This window comes from Pelodiscus sinensis, chromosome 21, assembly GCF_049634645.1.
Source record: "Pelodiscus sinensis isolate JC-2024 chromosome 21, ASM4963464v1, whole genome shotgun sequence".
Taxonomy (NCBI): domain Eukaryota; kingdom Metazoa; phylum Chordata; order Testudines; family Trionychidae; genus Pelodiscus; species Pelodiscus sinensis.
The window spans coordinates 6,280,659-6,298,700 of NC_134731.1; the positions used below are offsets into that span (position 1 = coordinate 6,280,659).

The window sequence follows — 18,042 nt, forward strand, 5'->3', positions numbered from 1 at the left end:
TGTGTAGTGCTGAGGAAGAACCGGTTGTCTTGGTACATGTAGGTACCAATGACATAAGGGAGGGTAGCAGAGACATCCTGGAGGCCAAATTTAGTCTGCTAGGAAAGAGACTGAAATCCAGGGCCTCTATGGTGCCATTCTCAGAAATGCTTCCAGTTCCACGCGCAGGGCCAGGTAGGCAGGCAGGGCTTCAGAGTCTCAATGCGTGGATGAGACGATGGTGTAGGGAGAATGGGTTTAGCTTAATAAGGAACTGGGGGAAGCTAGATAATTTCATGGAGGTTAGGTCCATAAAAGGCTATTAGCCAGGGGATAAAATGGTGTCCTTGGCCTCTGTTTGTCAGAGGCTGGAGAGAGATGGCAGGAGACAAATCGCTTGATCATTGTCTTCGGTCCACCCTCTCTGGGGCACCTGTTGTTGGCCACTGTCGGTAGACAGGATACTGGGCTAGAAGGACCTTTGGTCTGACCCAGTATGGCCGTTCTTATGTTCTAACTTTTGGGATGGGGGAGCCTATGCAGGAAGGATGGGCTCCACCTAAACCAAAGTGGATCCAGACTGCTGGCACTTAGTTTAAAAACTTCTCTGTGACCTTTTTAATGTTAAGAGATGGGGGAAAGCCGATTGGTGCGGAGGAGCATGTGGATTGGACAGAGACGTCTCTTAGAGGAGAGTCTATTGATAGAGATTCTCTAGGTTTTAGTCAGGAGGAGAGAATGGAAGAGGATAAGGAATGGGCCAGATCAGATGAAAAACATTCACATAAAAAAGAATCTGACACATCAGAAAAGGGCAGACAACTAACCAGTGACAAGTTTTTAAAGTGCTTGTACACAAATGCTAGAAGTCTAAAAAATAAGATGGGTGAACTAGAGTGCCTTGTGCTAAAGGAGGAGATTGACATAATAGGCATCACAGAAACCAGGTGGAGTGAGGACAATCAATGGGACACAATCATTCTGGGGTACAAAATATATCGGAAGGACAGAACAGGTCGTGCGGGTGGGGGAGTGGCACTATATGTGAAAGAAAATTTAGAATCAAATGAAGTAAAAATCTTAAATGAATCAACATGTTCCATAGAATCGCTATGGATAGTAATTCCCTGCTCTAATAAGAATATAACAGTAGAGATCTATTATCGACCACCTGACGAGAACAGTAATAGTGACTATGAAATGCTAATGAAGATTAGAGAGGCTATCAAAATAAAGAACTCAATAATAGTGGGGGATTTCAACTATCCCCATATTGACTGAATACACGTCACCTCAGGACGAGATGCAGAGACAAAATTTCTTGATACCTTAAATGACTGCTTCTTGGAGCAGCTGGTACAGGAACCCACAAGGGGAGAGGCAATTCTCAGTTTAGTCCTGAGTGGAGCGCAGGATCTAGCCCAAGAGGTAACTATAACAGGACCGCTTGGAAATAGTGACCATAATATAATAACATTTAACATTCCTGTGGTGGGAAGAACACCTCAGCAGCCCAACACTGTGGCATTTAATTTCAAAAAGGGGAACTATGCAAAAATGAGGAGGTTAGTTAAACAAATTAAAAGGTAGAGTGACTAAAGTAAAATCCCTGCAAACTGCATGGACACTTTTCAAAGACACCATAATAGAGGCCCAACTTAAATGTATACCCCACATTAAAAAACATAGAAGAACTAAAAAAGAGCCATTGCGTAACCACCATGTAAAAGAAGCAGTGAGAGATAAAAAGACATCTTTTAAAAAGTGAAAGTCAAATCCTAGTGAGGTAAATAATGAGCATAAACACTGCCAAATTAAGTGTAAAAATGTAATAAGAAAAGCTAAAAAGGAGTTTGAAGAACAGCTAGCCAAAAACTTCAAAGGTAATAAAATGTTTTTATGTACATCAGAAACAGGAAACCTGCTAAGCAACCAGTGGGGCCCCTGGATGATCGAGACAGAAAAGGAGCACTTAAAGATGATAAAGTCATTGCGGACAAACTAAATGAATTATTTGCTTCAGTCTTCATGGCTGAGGATGTTAGGGAGATTCCCAAACCTGACCCATCCTTTGTAGGTGACAAATCTGAGGACTTGTCTCACATTGAAGTATCATTAGAGGAGATTTTGGAATTAATTAATAAAGTTAACAGTAACAAGTCACCGGGACCAGATGGCATTCACTCAAGAGTTCTGAAAGAACTCAAATGTGAAATTGCGGAACTATTAACTATGGTTTGTAACCTATCCTTTAAATCTGCTTCTGTACCCAACAACTGGAAGATAGCTAATGTAACTCTAATATTTAAAAAGGGCTCTAGAGGCAATCCCGGCAATTACAGACCGGTAAGTCTAACGTCAGAACTGGGCAAATTAGTTGAAACAATAGTAAAGAATAAAATTGTCAGACACATAGAAGAACATAATTTGTTGGGCAAAAGTCAACATGGTTTCTGTAAAGGGAAATCATGTCTTACTAATCTATTGAAGTTCTTTGAAGGGGTTAACAAACATGTGGACAAGGGGGATCCAGTAGATATAGTACACTTAGACTTCCTGGAAATCTTTGACAAGGTCCCTCACCAAAGGCTCTTATGTAAATTAAGTTGTCATGGGATAAGAGGGAAGATCCTTTCATGGACTGAGAACTGCTTAAAAGACAGGAAACAAAGGGTAAGACTAAATGGAAATGTTCAGAATGGAGAGGGGTAACTAGTGGTGTTCCCCAAAGGTCAGTCCTAGGATCAATCCTATTCAACTTATTCATAAATGATCTGGAGAAAGGGGTAAACAATGAGGTGGCAAAGTTTGCAGACGATACTAAACTGCTCAAGGTAGTTAAGACCAAAGCAGACTGTGAAGAACTTCAAAAAGATCTCACCAAACTAAGTGACTGGACAACAAAATGGCAAATGAAATTTAATGTGGATAAATGTAAAGTAATGCACATTGGGAAAAATAACCTCAACTATACATATAATATGATGGGGCTAATTTAGCTACAACTAATTAGGAAAGCGATCTTGCAGTCATTGTGGATAGTTCTCTGAAGATATCCATGCAGTGTGCAGCGGCAGTCAAAAAAGTAAACAGGATATTAGGAATAATTAAAAAAGGGATAGAGAATAAGACAGAATAACTTATTGCCCTTATACTGTATAATCCATGGTACACCCACATCTGGAATACTGTGTACAGATGTGGTCTCCTCATCTCAAAAAATATATACTGGCATTAGAAAAGGTTCAGAAAAGGGCCACTAAAATGATTAGGGCCCCTTATGAGGAGAGATTAAAGATATTGGGACTTTTCAGCTTGGAAAAGAGGAGACTAAGGCAGAATATGAAAGAGGTATATAAAATCATGAGTGGTGTGGAGAAAGTCAATAAGGAAAAGTTATTTACTTGTTCCCATAATATAAGAACTAGGGGCCACTAAATGAAATTAATGGGCAGCAGGTTTAAAACAAATAAAAGGAAATTCTTCACACAGCACATAATCAATCTGTGGAACTCCTTGCCTGAGGAGGTTGTGAAGGCTAGGACTATAACAGGAGGTTGTGAAGGCTAGGACTATAAATTCATGGAGGTTAAGTCCATAAATGCCTATTAGCCGGTATGGATAAGGAATGGTGTCCCCAGTCTGCTTGTCAGAGGGTGGAGATGGATGGCAGGAGAGAGATCATTTGATCATTACCTGTTTGATTCACTCTCTTTCTGTTCTGCCATGCTGGAAACACAGCAGCAGGAAGGCTGCTGCTGCAGGGGAGAGCTGGAGAGACAGCTGTGCTGCTTTGACATTCCTCAGCATGGAGTGCTCAAGGAGCAGCTCTGGCTTCCCACAGCACTGCACTATGGGATGCTTACCCACACTGCTTTGCTCTATCTGTTGACAGTGCTAACAGCATGGCCACGAAATGTTGACAATGGGAGGCAGAAAAACTAGTTAGAACGGTTTTCATTTTCAGCGATTTTTGCATGACAGCATTTTTGTTGTCAAATCTTCCCAGTGTAGAACTAGCCTTAGTCTTATTTAAAAGCCCACAGGTATTATTTGGTGACAAAACAAGCAGCAAGGATTATTGCCATCAAAGCAGTCTTAACATCCCATGGGACACTAAGTACACTAACACGTGTGCCGTGTAGCATGGAGCAGCTCAGCATTGGGTATTTCTATTGTCCCCTCAACCACACAAAGGCAACATACCCCACCATTTATAGACAAACAGCTTACATACTACCGTATGTGTTTCATGTTGCCTCCTTTGTAACCTTGCTCCAGATGTCTTCAGCAAATCAGTCCAATTCACCACTTCTGTCAAACCCTCTTATCCTGTGTTAGGTGAGGATGTACATGGGGTAGAGCTGTCAAGTGATTAAAAATATCAAGATGAATTGTGTGATTTAAAAGTTTAATCACAATTAATTTCATGATTAAACATGCTATTAATAGAATTACCATATTTTTAAATTTTAGGCATTTTCTACATTTTCAGATTAATTTCAATTACAACACAGAATACAAAGTAAACAGTGCTCACTTTATATTTATTTGTATTACAAATATTTGCATTATAAAAAAATGAGATTTTTGTTCAATTCCCTCATTACAAGCACTGTAGTACAATCTATTTATCATGAAAGTTGAATTTACAAATATTGAATTACATACAAAAAACTGCATTAAAAAAAAGTTAAACATTAGACTCTACAAGGCCACTCAGTCCTAATGCTTGTTCAGCCAGTCGCTCAGACAAACAAATTCCACTTCCTATATACAAGGTCACCTGAGCAGTTTGAGTGGCACTGTTGTAGCTAGCATAACTCAAAATTTAAATGCCAAATGTGCTAAACATTCATATGTCTCTTCCTGCTTCAACACCATTCTAAAGAACACACATCTGTTCTGATAATGGGTTATGGCCCATAACAAGGACTGACGCACGTTCATTTTCATCATGTGAATCAGATGCACTAGCAGAAAATTAACTTTTTTTTTTAGTGGTTCAGGTTCTGTAGTTACTGCATTGGAGTGTTTCTCTTTTAAAGACTTCTAAAAGCATGCTTCACACCTTATCCCTGTCAGATTCTGAAAGGTACTTCAGATGTTTAAACTTTGGATCCAGTGCTGTAGCTGTCTTTAGAAATCTCACACTGATACCTGCTTTGCATTTTGTAAAATCTGCAGTGAAAGTGTTCTTAAAATAAACAAGTGCTGGGTCATCATCCAAGACTGCTATAACATGAAATATACGGCAGAATGTAGGAAAACAAAGCAGGAAACATACAATTCTCCCTCATGGAGTTCAATCACACATTTAATTAGTGCATTATTTTCAATGAGTGTCATCAGCATGGACTCATATCCTCTGGAATGATGACCAAAGCATGAAGGGGCAGCGAGGCAGGTTAAAGGGGCCAGCTAGAGGCATACCTCCTCCCACCGGTCTGGGACTGATCCAACCTTGAGCCCCACCCCAGGGCGCCTTTTAGAGAGGGTAGAGGGGCTGAAGCCTCCCCATTCCTACCAGCACTGCTTATTGCTTGCTGCTTCTCTTCCATCACTGTCTTCCTTTCCATCACATGGCGTCCTTGCATTCCTCTCCCTCCCATCTGCTGTGGAGAGAGGGCAGAGGAGTGAGTGTCCCATGATGTGTGCTTTCCTCTTGCTCCCTGAAGTGAAGGGAAGGGGAAGAGCAAGCAACAAGCAGCATTGGTCAGAATCATGAGGCTTCAGCCTCCCGTCACCCTCCCTAAAGGGCATCCTTGCCTCCCGCCCCCCCCCATGCACATACAAACACTCTGCCCCAAGTTCCTCCTCACTCCTCCAGAACCCCCTAACCCTCTGCCATAAACCCCTTCATGACTCCAATCCCTAATCCTGCACCCCCACATTCACACCCTCTGCCCAAAGTCCCTCCTCACACACCCCCAACCCTAACACCTGCAATACCTATTCCCAGCACCCCCACATCTCCACTGCCTATACCATGAGAACCTCTCCACACCCGCTAACCCTCTGCCCTCCACCCCACACTTACATTTCTTATAGGTGTTGTCATATTGCACCCTCTTTAGCCCCCTGCCCTGAGGCCCCCTGGGAGGGACAATACAAGAGTACCTGTAAGAAATGTAAGTTATTTTCATCTCTGCTTAACTCTGTTATGCTCAAAGCCCCAGACCTCTAGCTTAGAGAAGACACTTCATTCCCTCCAAATGATATGAGGGGACGATCTCCACATGGATCTCTGGCTGAATTCTAATTCATAAACTTGCACACCTTTCTCCCCTACATGAGGCAAGGGCCTACTGTATGACTGCATGGGCTGCATCAGTAGCATCTTCAAGACATAACTCTGCTTGATATTTACAAGGCAGCAGTGTGGAGTTCCATCCACACATTCAGAAGATATGCCTTGGTCCAAGTCTCCTCCACTGGCACATCCTTTGGGATGGTTGTTCAACAAGCAGCTGTATCGTGCATCCTCAGGCTCCCCTCTTTGAGTCCTGCTTGCCAGTCACCCACAGTGTACATGTAGGGACCAGAACTTAAAGAATGAAAATTATTTACCCTTTATAACGGAGATTTTTAAGACATGTGATCCTTATCTGTACTCCATCAGCCATCCTTCCGTTTGCTTCAGTTACTCTTTGATTCATGGTAAGAGCTGGAGAGATGTTGGTCCACAACACTCCTTATATCCTTAGCATAGAGCAAGAAAGTGAGGATGCACCCACAGGCCAATGGACACTACTTGTTAGAATTCTCCGGTTTTGGGCATCTGGCGCACAGTGCAATAAAGATAAGAGCCAATTTATTTTTAAGAACTCTATATAGGGTAGGGTTTATTTGCAGCTAGAACATAATGTGGAAAATAAAGCTGTTACCATCTCTCTTTATAATCACTCATAATTTCTTAAATAAATGCAAGGCAACAGTTTATAGATGTCATATCTATCTTTAGCAAAATGCAGGACAATGTAGCACTTTAAAGACTAACAAGATGGTTTATTAGATGATGAGCTTTCGTGGGCCAGACCCACTTCCTCAGATCAAATAGTGGAAGAAAATAGTCACAACCATATATACCAAAGGATACACATATCTATCTTTGGCATTGATAAATGTGGTAAGGAATAATGTGGTAGGCTATAAAGGAGCAACATAGATTCCCCCAAAATGCCGACATCTGGTTTTTGATGTAGCATTTTGAAAGCTTATGGGCATTCAAAGAGGCATTTAATCTCTTAATGTATGTGTTTATTTCAAAGAACAATTAGGAATGGAACTTATGTTTACTAGACTTGCAAAACAACTGATAGAACTCCAGTGTCAATTTCTTCAGGTTTTGCAAACTTTGCACCTCCTAGGAGCGTTTTAATGCTGTTGGAAGGTGTGTGACAGCACCTGTATTTCTGTTAAGATTAAGCAGTTGAAGAGGATGATTATGGGGAGGGACAGAGATGTTATTTGTTTTTTTATAACTATAACGTAAGATGTTCAGGAACAAAAATAGGCTTAGAACAAAGGATAGTGAAGGCAAATGTTTTAATTTTAGCATCATTTTCCTCTAACCAAATATCTGTTGGGAGTTCAGAAATTCATATATTTATTTATAGAAAGTTTCAAAGGCAATTGAAATGAGTATTGCATGTTACTAAAAGGAAAATCAGCACAGACAGAATGTTTTAGTGTGAAGAAGCTGGAACTCCCTTATATTTAGCTTTCATTTGCCTGTTCTTGAATGCAAAATTCTTGCCGTTGTTGAGCAGTGTGATTGAAAAGATAAAAATCAACACTACAGCCTATTCTATGATTTTCGTGCCTGTTATCACTTTGAGATATCATGTCATCTTAAATTAAATGTCCTCCTCTATTTATAAATTGGAGGAAGTTAGTCCTGGGAACCTAAGGATTTTTCATTTAATAAAAAGTGTATGTTATGGCAAAAAAAAGTTTAAAATGTTTTTAATTGAATTAGCATCTGGAGTTCAGTCTAACAAGGGCCTGCCTTAGTTTTTTCATGAACTTTGCTTAAATTTCAGTCTTAATACTGTTACTATAATGTAATTCATTTTAAAAAAATATGTTCTTTAAGCTAGACTGTAAAAAAGCATCCATTTATATTCAAAGTTTAGTATGCTAAATTTTTTTGCAGTTGGTTAAGTTGTGCTTGCTATTGATCTAGAAATCTCCATTGGCTTGTACAGTCTACTAGGTGGATTGTGTGACATCAATACCATGCGAATAATCACAGTAACCATTTTTATTCCTGAAAGTTCTCCAAAGAATTATGTGTTCTCTTCTGTGTTAAAATGATAGAATGCTCATAGCTGAAAGCACTTAGAAAGCTATATGAAATGTTTTAGTGCTACAAATCGAAACTACTCCTAGTGCTTTGAGATCCAGGCCAGCTAATGTAATAAATTTTCCATCGCCTATTAAAAGTTTAAATCAAACTCTTTTGATGATAAAGATTTTTTAACTTCTAAGTAGTTGTTACTGTTACTGATTAGACAGTCAGCTGTTGAGACAGTAGCTTTTATATAACAGGATATTGTTTTGTTCATCATGTTACCACATTTGGCAAACTTTTATCTTAATGCGCCTTTCGGGAATACCAGTCTGACCTCAATCTGAGTAAAGCCTTAATAGTCGATGTGAGGGATGCTTGCAGGAGGTGGCGCGGTCATTTTCGCAGACTGTATATTTGTTATCGCATGTTAATCAGATTCATCATTCTGTTTAATAAAGATTTCATCTGCCACGCGAATGCATAATCGGCTACGTCTGAGTGACTCCCTTTTGTCTTGAGCAGATTGCTAAAACTGTATTAGGCATCATTAGACAAAAATGACGACCTTATTAATTTGTCCTTTATGTGTTTTCCAGCAGATTGGACCTCATTATTATGCAAACACAGTACACAGAGCAGCACCAGAAGTAGCTCATTAATGTTTCTTTCCCTTAGTTCACAACAGATTTTTATTGTGAAGTGTGCATGAAATAATTGCTAATTACATGCATTAAATTGTACAGTGCCTGTCTTAATTATGATTTTTATAATGTTTTGAGAACATTGTAGAACATCATGAAGAAGCGGTGTGTCAGTACTAAAGCAAGTACATCATCGAAACTGAATTTATATATATATATATATATATGCGCGCGCACACACATTTTATTGCCCCTTTTCTTGTGAATGAAGCACAATTAGGACAGCTATGGATTGTTTTGCAACTGGCTAATTCATCTATAGTTTCTCATTTTAAAAGACAGCAAAAATTAGTTGTCAAATTCATAGAAAAAATCAAGTAAACACAGGTGCCATAGTAAAATGTGGACTTCTGGCAGAAATGAAATCTTATAGCTGGCAGACATTTTTTATTATTAAATTGTATTTATTGAATTAAAATGGCTATGCCATCATATTTCAATAACAGTTTTAAGTATTTCATATTTCAATGTTATATTTATCCACCTGTTTTTGTACTTCCAATTGCCTCTATTTACAGTATAATTCTCCTTAAAATATGTAAGTACAGGGGAAATTAAATGTTAGGATTTGGCATTCAGCTGTGGTTTGACAACTTTGTCCTAAGTGCGTAATTGGTTTAAGCTGGTAGTGCTTCATACTTATCCATAGCACATCTTCTGTAATCTGTCTGCCACCGTAGCTGATAAGACTTGGCCACAACTGAAGTTTTTGCAGCACTAGAAATGAAATCCTGATCCATTAAGGGTTTGCATGGATTTAGCTTTATAATCTGGTTTAGAAATTGTGAGTAGACGGATCTAGAAGGAGACTAACATTGTTTTCAAAAAGATGCAATGAAAATCAAGTAGATCAGCTTAAAGTTTCATAGTACACTCTGGTTGACAGCATAACCTAAATAATATAATGTCTTTATTTCTGGGACGGGGAAAGGTTCTGTTATTTGTTGGCCATTTGATCATTGTTAACATTAATTACTGTCAGAAACAGACATATATAATAGTTATTTGACTGGCAATTCGACTTTTGTGGTACTATAAAGCATGTTAGGTTATTGGTTGTAGTGTTTAGTGTTGCATAGTTGCTTATAGTAAAGTAAGTCAGTATTAGTAATTTAAATATTGGATGTCTCATCTATATTTACTGATAAACGTTGAAGTAAAGAGTATAGTTAGCTAACTGGAAACATGTTTATTCATCAAAGTGTACTTTTGTATTTTTATTAAGGTGATTTAGCCTATTCTAATGGACAGATCTATTCTGTCCATAATACTACAGTGAGCAAACATCTCTTTATCGTACCAGCATCTCAGACATATTGATGATATTTACATAATTAATTACCTGATAGATATAATAATACATATGCATTTATTTGAAATGAAATGCTGTTGCAAAATTAATGATTATTTATATTAAAATGCATTGCTGTTAATAGTGTTTTGATAACTGATTTGAAAATTTTCAACACTCTATAGGGCTGACCTTCAGTTAATTAAACAATTTTTTAAGAATTGTGCTGCAAAATTGAGTGCACTTTTCTGTTTTACACGAGAACTACAACATTAGATACTGTATGAGACATATTGTATGTCAGCATATAAGACCTCATACACGCATGGTCTCTTATGAGCTTATAGATAAACTAGGGAAATACAATCTAGATGGGGCTGCTATAAGGTGGGTGCATAACTGGTTGGAAAACCATTATCAGAGAGTAGTTCTCAGTGGTTCACAGTCATGCTGGAAGGGCATAACATCTGCAGGGATCAGTTTTGGGATGGGTTCTGTTCAATATCTTCATCAATGATTTAGATAATGGCATAGAGATTATGCTTATAAAATTTGTGGATGATACCAGAGGGGTTGCAAGTGCTTTGGAGGATAGAGTTATAATTCATAATGGTCTGGACAAAAGGAGAAACTGTTTAAGGCAAACAGGATGAAGTTCAATAAGGACAAATGCAAAGTATTTCACTTAGGAAGGAACGAGGAATAATGGAAAGTCCACTTTCTAGGAAGTGGAACTGCAGAAAGGTATTTAGGGGGTCATACTGGACCACAAGCTAAATATGAGTCAATAGTGTGACACTGTTGCAAAAAAAGAAAACATCATTCTGAGATGCATTAACAAGAATGTTGTAAGCAAAACATTAGAAGTAATTGTTTTGCTCTACTCTGCACTGATTAGGCCTCAACTGGAGTATTGTGTCCAGTTCTGGGTACCACATTTCAGGAAAGATGTGAAGAAATTGGAGAAGGTCCAGAGACGATCAACAAATAAGATTAAAAGTCTAGAAAACATGAGCTATGAGGGAAGACCGAAAGAACTGAGTTTGTTTAATTTGGAGAGAAAAGACTCAGATGAGATATAACAGCTTTCAAGTACCTAAAAGGGTGTTACAAGGAGAAGGGAGAAGAATTATTCTTCTTAATTTCTGATGATAGGACAAGAAGCAATGGACTTAAATTGCAGTAAGAGAGATTTAGGTTGGACATTAGGAAAATCTTTCTCTCAGGGTGGGTAAGCACTGGAATAAATTTCAGAGGGAGGTTGTGGAATCTCCATCATTGGAGATATTCAAGTGCAGGTTAGATAAACACCTGTGTTGGGTGATCTAGACCTGTGGGCAAATACCGTCCCACAGGCTAGATCCAGTCTGCCAGGGTTAGCTCTTGGCGGGCCTCCACCACTATATTTACCTGCATGGCAGAAGGTACTGGTGATCACTCTACCCATGAGCCGCAGATCATCATTCCCAGCTAATGGGAGCTGCAGGAAGCAGTGTCCTGGTTTGTGCCCCTTCCCACTTTTCCCATTTGCTGGGATGGCAACCTACAGCCAATAGGAGTTGTGATCGCTGGTGCCTGTAAATGTGCAATATAGCAGCAGCAACCCGCCAGAGGCTAACCCTCGTAACCACCACCATGTTATTGCCCATCCTGATGTAAATGATGCTTGGTCCTGCCATGAGGGCAGTGGACTGGACTTGATGACCTTTCGAAGTCCCCTACAGTTCTAGTGTTCTTTGATACATAGTAACCAGTCACTCAAACAAATAGTCCATTGGTAAGAAGTACTGTAGGTTTTGTAATCAGTTGTGGATTAAGACAAAACAGGACCATGATCTACTAAAATATCAGGCATGCTGCAAAAATATTGGTACTTTACACTGATAGATTTTTCTCTCTCTCCAGTATCCTTGCTTTTCTTGTATGCGTTTCTTCTCCTGCAAAGCAGTTTTGCCATTCAGCAGCAATCAGTTGTGCTCTGCACTTACCTATGCTTGCTTTGCCTTTCGTTGCACTCCCAGTTGTCCCTTTTAAAAGATTTTGCTTTAATTCTCTCATTTTTAGTCCAAGATATAATTATATTTCATACAGAAACAGTATAGTTCAACCTCGGGATTATATATCCCCCTCTCCCACTCATAAAGAAATCAGACAACAGAGGATCAAGACCGTTCAGAGAACAGGGTAACAGCTTCTAGCAGTTGGCAGTTTAGAATACCCCAAAGTAGTTTTCAAAACTTTTTGTTGTTGATACTTATGACTCTAGAAAAGTAACCACATCTGTATCCACAAAAATGAGCTGTGGATATCTGCAAATTTGCAGGGCTCTAGAAACAAATTTGTATCCGTAGCCACAAAATTGAGCTGCAGAAATCTGTAGCTGCAGATGCAGATATGCACAAATTAAAAAAAGAAAAAACTCACTGATGTGGCCCCTGACTATGGAGGAAAAAGACACTTCCCACATTCTCCTCCCACACCAGAGACTGGGGGTACATCTAAACTACATTCCTTTTTCGATAAAGGGATGTAAATTAGATGTATCAAAATTGTAAATGAAGCCAGGATTTGAATTTCCCACACTTCATTTACGTAATGGCATCCGCAGCTTTTTTTCGCAATGCTGTTTTTCGAAAAAGAAACTTCAGTCAAGACAGAGATCATTTGACAGAAATGCTTCATTGCAGCAGGATCATGGGTTACAGGATCTTTCAAAATGGAGCATTTCTGTCGAATGATCCCTATCTTGACCACGGGTTTTTTTTCATTATGTAAATGAAGCGCGGGAAATTCAAATCGCAGCTTCATTTACAATTTCGATACGTCTAATTTACATCCCTTTATCGAAAAAGGGATGTAGTTTAAATGTACCCTAGAGGGGCCCAGCCTACTAGATTTTGTGTGCTCCAGCCCTGTAGTTGGTCAGTGAGGGGCTGGAGCACCAGCACAGGTTCCCCAATGCTAGGTGGGGCCCTGAGCCTCGGGGACCAGATCCAGGCAAGCCGGAGTCCATATCTGGCCCCTATGCCTGAGGTTCCCCACTCCTGGGCTAGATTGTAAAAGCCTGACTCACTTTGATGAGCATTAATGTTAACGATTGAAATCAATGGAACAACTGAGAGTAACTGCTGAGCAGGGTACGTAAAGAGCTTGCAATATGGTCTATAAAACCTAGAGAGGGGAGATAACCTTTAGGTCATCTAGTCTATCTCCTCTAGCCAATATAGTCCCACCTTGCATTTTTGAGCGCTTTGTCTAATCTGATTTTAAATGTTCTAATCACTTAGATCTCATTGATAGGAAATATTTTGTATGTGCCTGTGTGTGTATGTATGGGACTGCTGAGAGAGTTACTGAGAAGATACAAGTTGCAGGCCAGGTTCCTTCTAAGCTGCGCGGCAGTACAGCCCTGCAGCTGTTTAATGAGTCCCGCTCAGCGGGGCTCAGAGCTGCCTGACGGGGGGAGGGACACGTCTACCTCAGCTACACCAGCAGCTCTCTGTTGAGGATAGAGCAGCATGTCTCTCCCAGCCAGTTGGGATACGTCCCCTCCGTACTGGCTGGGAGAGGTCATTTCTGGACCCCCTACCAGTTCCCCCACTGCTCTGCCGGCAGCTGGCTGCTGTGCCAGCCTCCCCCCACCCAGTTTGACTCAATGGCCAAGATTTTAAAATATAGGAACCTGAGACTCCTAAAATCACAGGTAAACCTCTACTCTGATTCCAAAAATGTCGAGCAAGCAACAGCTCCCAGTGGTGTCAATGGTAATTGTTGTCTGTTTATCACTAATAATCAAACCACCTCAGGCCTTGTCCAAAACCCACCAAAGTTATTGGGAACCTTTCTGTTGATTTCAGTGCACCTGAATTTATAAAGTAGAAAGAACATTAAAAAGAAATAACATTATGAAGAAAATTCAGACTATAATGTGAAATATTTTCTTGAGAACAAACTGTCAGATTTGAAATAGACTAAAAGTCTATAAAACTTGTGTCATTTTTATTCTGTGACATAAATGTATTTTATGAGAACATTAATAAAAGCAATTTATGTGCCATTGTCTTGCAATCACGTCTCTGTGGGTTGGGCCCTATGCCCATTTGGATCCAACTACCAACTAGGAACTGTGGTTGCAGATTTTCTTTTGCCACAAAAATAGCCCATTTGGCTGTAGCTTATTTACAGTAGTTGTCTAAGAAAATGGTAGCATAATAAATATTTAGCTTGATTAATTCAGTGCATACAATGGATGTTTATATGCAGTAAATCAAATATCTCACAGTGGTTGATTTATTCATTTTTGTTTGTCTTCTAACAAATAATCTGTAAGGAAGTTTTAAAATTCCCAAATTTAGACTCTGTTCTGCAATTGTCTCGGTGACGATGCAGCAGCCTACAAATGACTGAAATTGAAAATAGTATTAACATTTTCTTGGTTGATTACATGGTACTTCTTCTAATCAACACAGGGCAAATTGTAAATGCTATCTGACAAAATACCTTTCTACATTCCCTTTCTGCAAATATTCAGGTATAAAATTATAATCACTTAGTTTATTTCCCTAATATTTTATATCGTATCTGATGTTCATGATTCACAAGAAGGCTTCATATTTGTACCATAAGACTTTGCAGTAATGTTTCAATATCAGTATCTTTTACAGTAGATAGGTTGCTAAAGTTCTGCTTCCTAGTAATTCCTAGTTAAATTTTTGTTATGCAGTTTGGTTTGTGACACGACAGTCGTTCAGAGAGAAAAAAATATTTTACAGTTTGACCGTAGTGATATGAAAAAGACAAATTCACATTTCCAACCATGCTGTCCAAATTAGTTGTACTGTCCCCCATTTAAATCGATCTTTTATTGTGATTTTGAATGGTAAGAAGCAGAAAGTAAGAACAACCAGTGCATAACAAGTTGCATTTAAAGCATACAGGAACAGCTGCTGAGATTACCAATGCAACATTCTGATTGTTTTATATTCTAATGAGCAGTCATTGTTACTAGCCGGTATTTTATACTGATTATGTTGCACACATCGTACAGCTGCCACTGAACCCTCAATCAGCACTAACAAAAAACCTCTTTGTTATCACTATGGGAAATATCTGCTGTTGTGGGTGTCAATTCAAAACAGAGTAACATTCATCAACAGAAAAAAATTAAAAGGACCATTTATAGGAGACATTTGGGCTCCTATAAATGAATCACTGAGCTTTTTGAAAGCCTTGAAATGATCACTCTAACATATTATTTGCATAATTGAATTGTAAATAAAAATGTAGCGCAGGGTTTCTGACTCCCATGGAACTTCTTTTTCATAAAAATATCTATCATTTCTAATTTTTTTAAATATTTTGAACTCATATGTATTCTGCTACAATGTCATTTGTAGTTTGTTTTTAATTTATAAATTAAGTTTTTTGTCAAGTAATTTTACATTGAATTTATTAAGTGATAACCATTTTTCCCACCTGAGGAGCCAAATGGTAGTACAAGAATAAAAGAGAAACTTAGGGTTGTTGAGATGTTTCTTAGGTCTAATACCTTTGGGTTTGGAAATCATTTACCCTTTTGAGGACATCAGAATACAGTTGATTTGTATAACCCAGATACAGTACAAAGCACTTACAAAATTAAAGTTACTGTTGAATCTCAACAGCGAGTCCATACTGCATCAAATATGCATGACTAGAACACTAAAAATTGTGATTACTTGGGACTATACTGTCCTTTAAAATACTTCCATGCTAAACACATTTATAAGGCTGCGTGGGAAAAACTGTGATCACCTCCACAAATTTGTAATTCTTATTTGGTATTTATCATCATTATTCTTCATGTCTGTACATTTCTTCCTCTTCAGAATACACAGAAACATTTGGACAAATTCTTCAATTGAAGTAAGTAGAATTACGAATCTATGTTGCCCTTTCTAAAGTGCTTGAACTAAAGCAGCGGTTCTCAAACTTTTTGGGCTCCGGAGCCCTTTACATGCGTAAACATTTATGCAGAGCCCAGCAGTCCACTGATTGTATGTGTTGTACCTATCGGTGTTTCCAGTTTGTCAACCTCGCAGAGCCCCTGGAGATGTCTCGCAGAGCCCTAGGGCTCTGCGGAGAACAGTTTGAGAAACACTGAACTGAAGAATTTGAGTAAGATTTCAAAGATTTTGAATGGTGTGCAGAAATTTAGCTGTGTATCTCTTAAGGGAAGGACAAAAGGCCATTGGGTAAAGCAGTGACTTAAGAAATACTCTTTTCCTGTCTTTGCTATATATTTCTATGACATAACCTTGGGCAAGTCACTTGATGTAAACTCAGTTTCCCCATCTGTAAAATGGAAGTAAAATCTACCTCACAGGAAAACACATATATTCTTAACTGTGAAGACCTTTGAGATCCTTAGCTGGAAGGTTCTGTGGAATTCTATATTGTTGTTAATGGAAGCCCTGCAAAAGGTGCCACCATACTGATGTGAGTCTATGTAGTTTATTATCAAAGATTTCAGAATTTTAAAATTCTATACTAAAGATATCTATTATAAATAACTGGTGAAAAAGTAAGTATAAAATAATTAATATATCTTTTTATTGCATCTTTTGTGTTAATACAACTTAGGAATGGTTACTTTAACTTTAGGTAAAAAGGAAAGCACAAAATTTTAGCAGTGTTGGTAAATTTTATACTTTATAAATCTCAGCAGCAGTTCAGGCTTGTGGAAAATGTGTCTTTTATTTTCAACAGCAGCCAAGTGTACAGTTGACAGTAGTGTATTTTTATTTTGGCTTTTGTTTGAGCAGTTTCCAAAGCATCATCCTACAGGTTTAAAAAAAAAAACTTTGCCAAGTCTAGCTCAGATTGAATTTCTTGGTTAGACATGCTCTTTTAAGCATCTGGATCAGAAATAGTATCCTCTGACTATGTAGTAATGAAACATTTGGAAATCATCTGAAAAACTGTAATAAGATCACAATAGTCCTGGGCTTTATTTCTCAGTATAAGAAATATGTATGATGCAGAAGTATTTTTTAAAGCTAATTCCACTCTTTTAAAACATCTCCAGACTACTGATAGGTTGCAAGAACACAACTAGGCATTAGTTATCCATTTTAGCTTTGGGTAATATTATTTTCATTAACATATATCTTTATTCATGCCAAATTTTTCATCACTCTGTGGTTATCTTAGAACACAAAAGGTTAAGACTAATCAATCAAGTTTTAGATCAAAATTGACAGTTTGAACATTTTAAAGTTTTAGATCAAAACTGTTCACCGCAGCATTGTAAAACAAATATAGGTGAAGTGGAGAGAAGGTGATATAGTAAAGAGTTGGGAAAGGATGTGTATGTTTTTAATTACTTTACAAACAAATTGATTTCTTATATACTTATTAGAGGTACAACTTTAGCAATAATGTACTCCATGCTTCTACATTCTTTTACATTAAACAGTGTACACCACTGACCACAGTTTTCTTTTGCTTTTGATTACACATTTCCAAGTGCTAAATGCTGATGTCAGGTTTGTGATTGTACTTGCAATATTATATACAGTATTCAGTTCTTAATTTTTTTTCTCATCTGCTTCCTCAGCTTTTGTCTGATCCCTATGAAGGAACAAGATAATGTTATATGGTGGTATATCATTTCCTTTCTTATAGCTTCTTGTCAACTTTCTACTGGTGAAACATACAAAGTCTGTAATTCACGCAATGGATTGTGGTGCCAGTGTTTCCCTTGGAGACAGACAGTGTCTTCAAAGATATTTATT

General features: G+C 38.3%; 1 protein-coding gene across 4 annotated transcripts in view; it reads left to right on the top strand.

Annotated features, from left to right (window-relative positions):
* The window catches only part of BRIP1 (BRCA1 interacting DNA helicase 1), a 250,280-nt gene that overhangs the window by 172,912 nt on the left and 59,326 nt on the right, over positions 1-18,042 (top strand). For 2 of the 4 annotated variants that reach the window (XR_012897052.1, XR_012897055.1), the window contains exon 26: positions 16,135-16,171. The exons of the other annotated variants lie outside the window; for them this stretch is intronic. The gene's annotated coding sequence lies outside the window, so the exon portion shown is untranslated. The remainder of the gene's footprint in view (positions 1-16,134; positions 16,172-18,042) is intronic. 4 annotated transcript variants of the gene reach the window in all.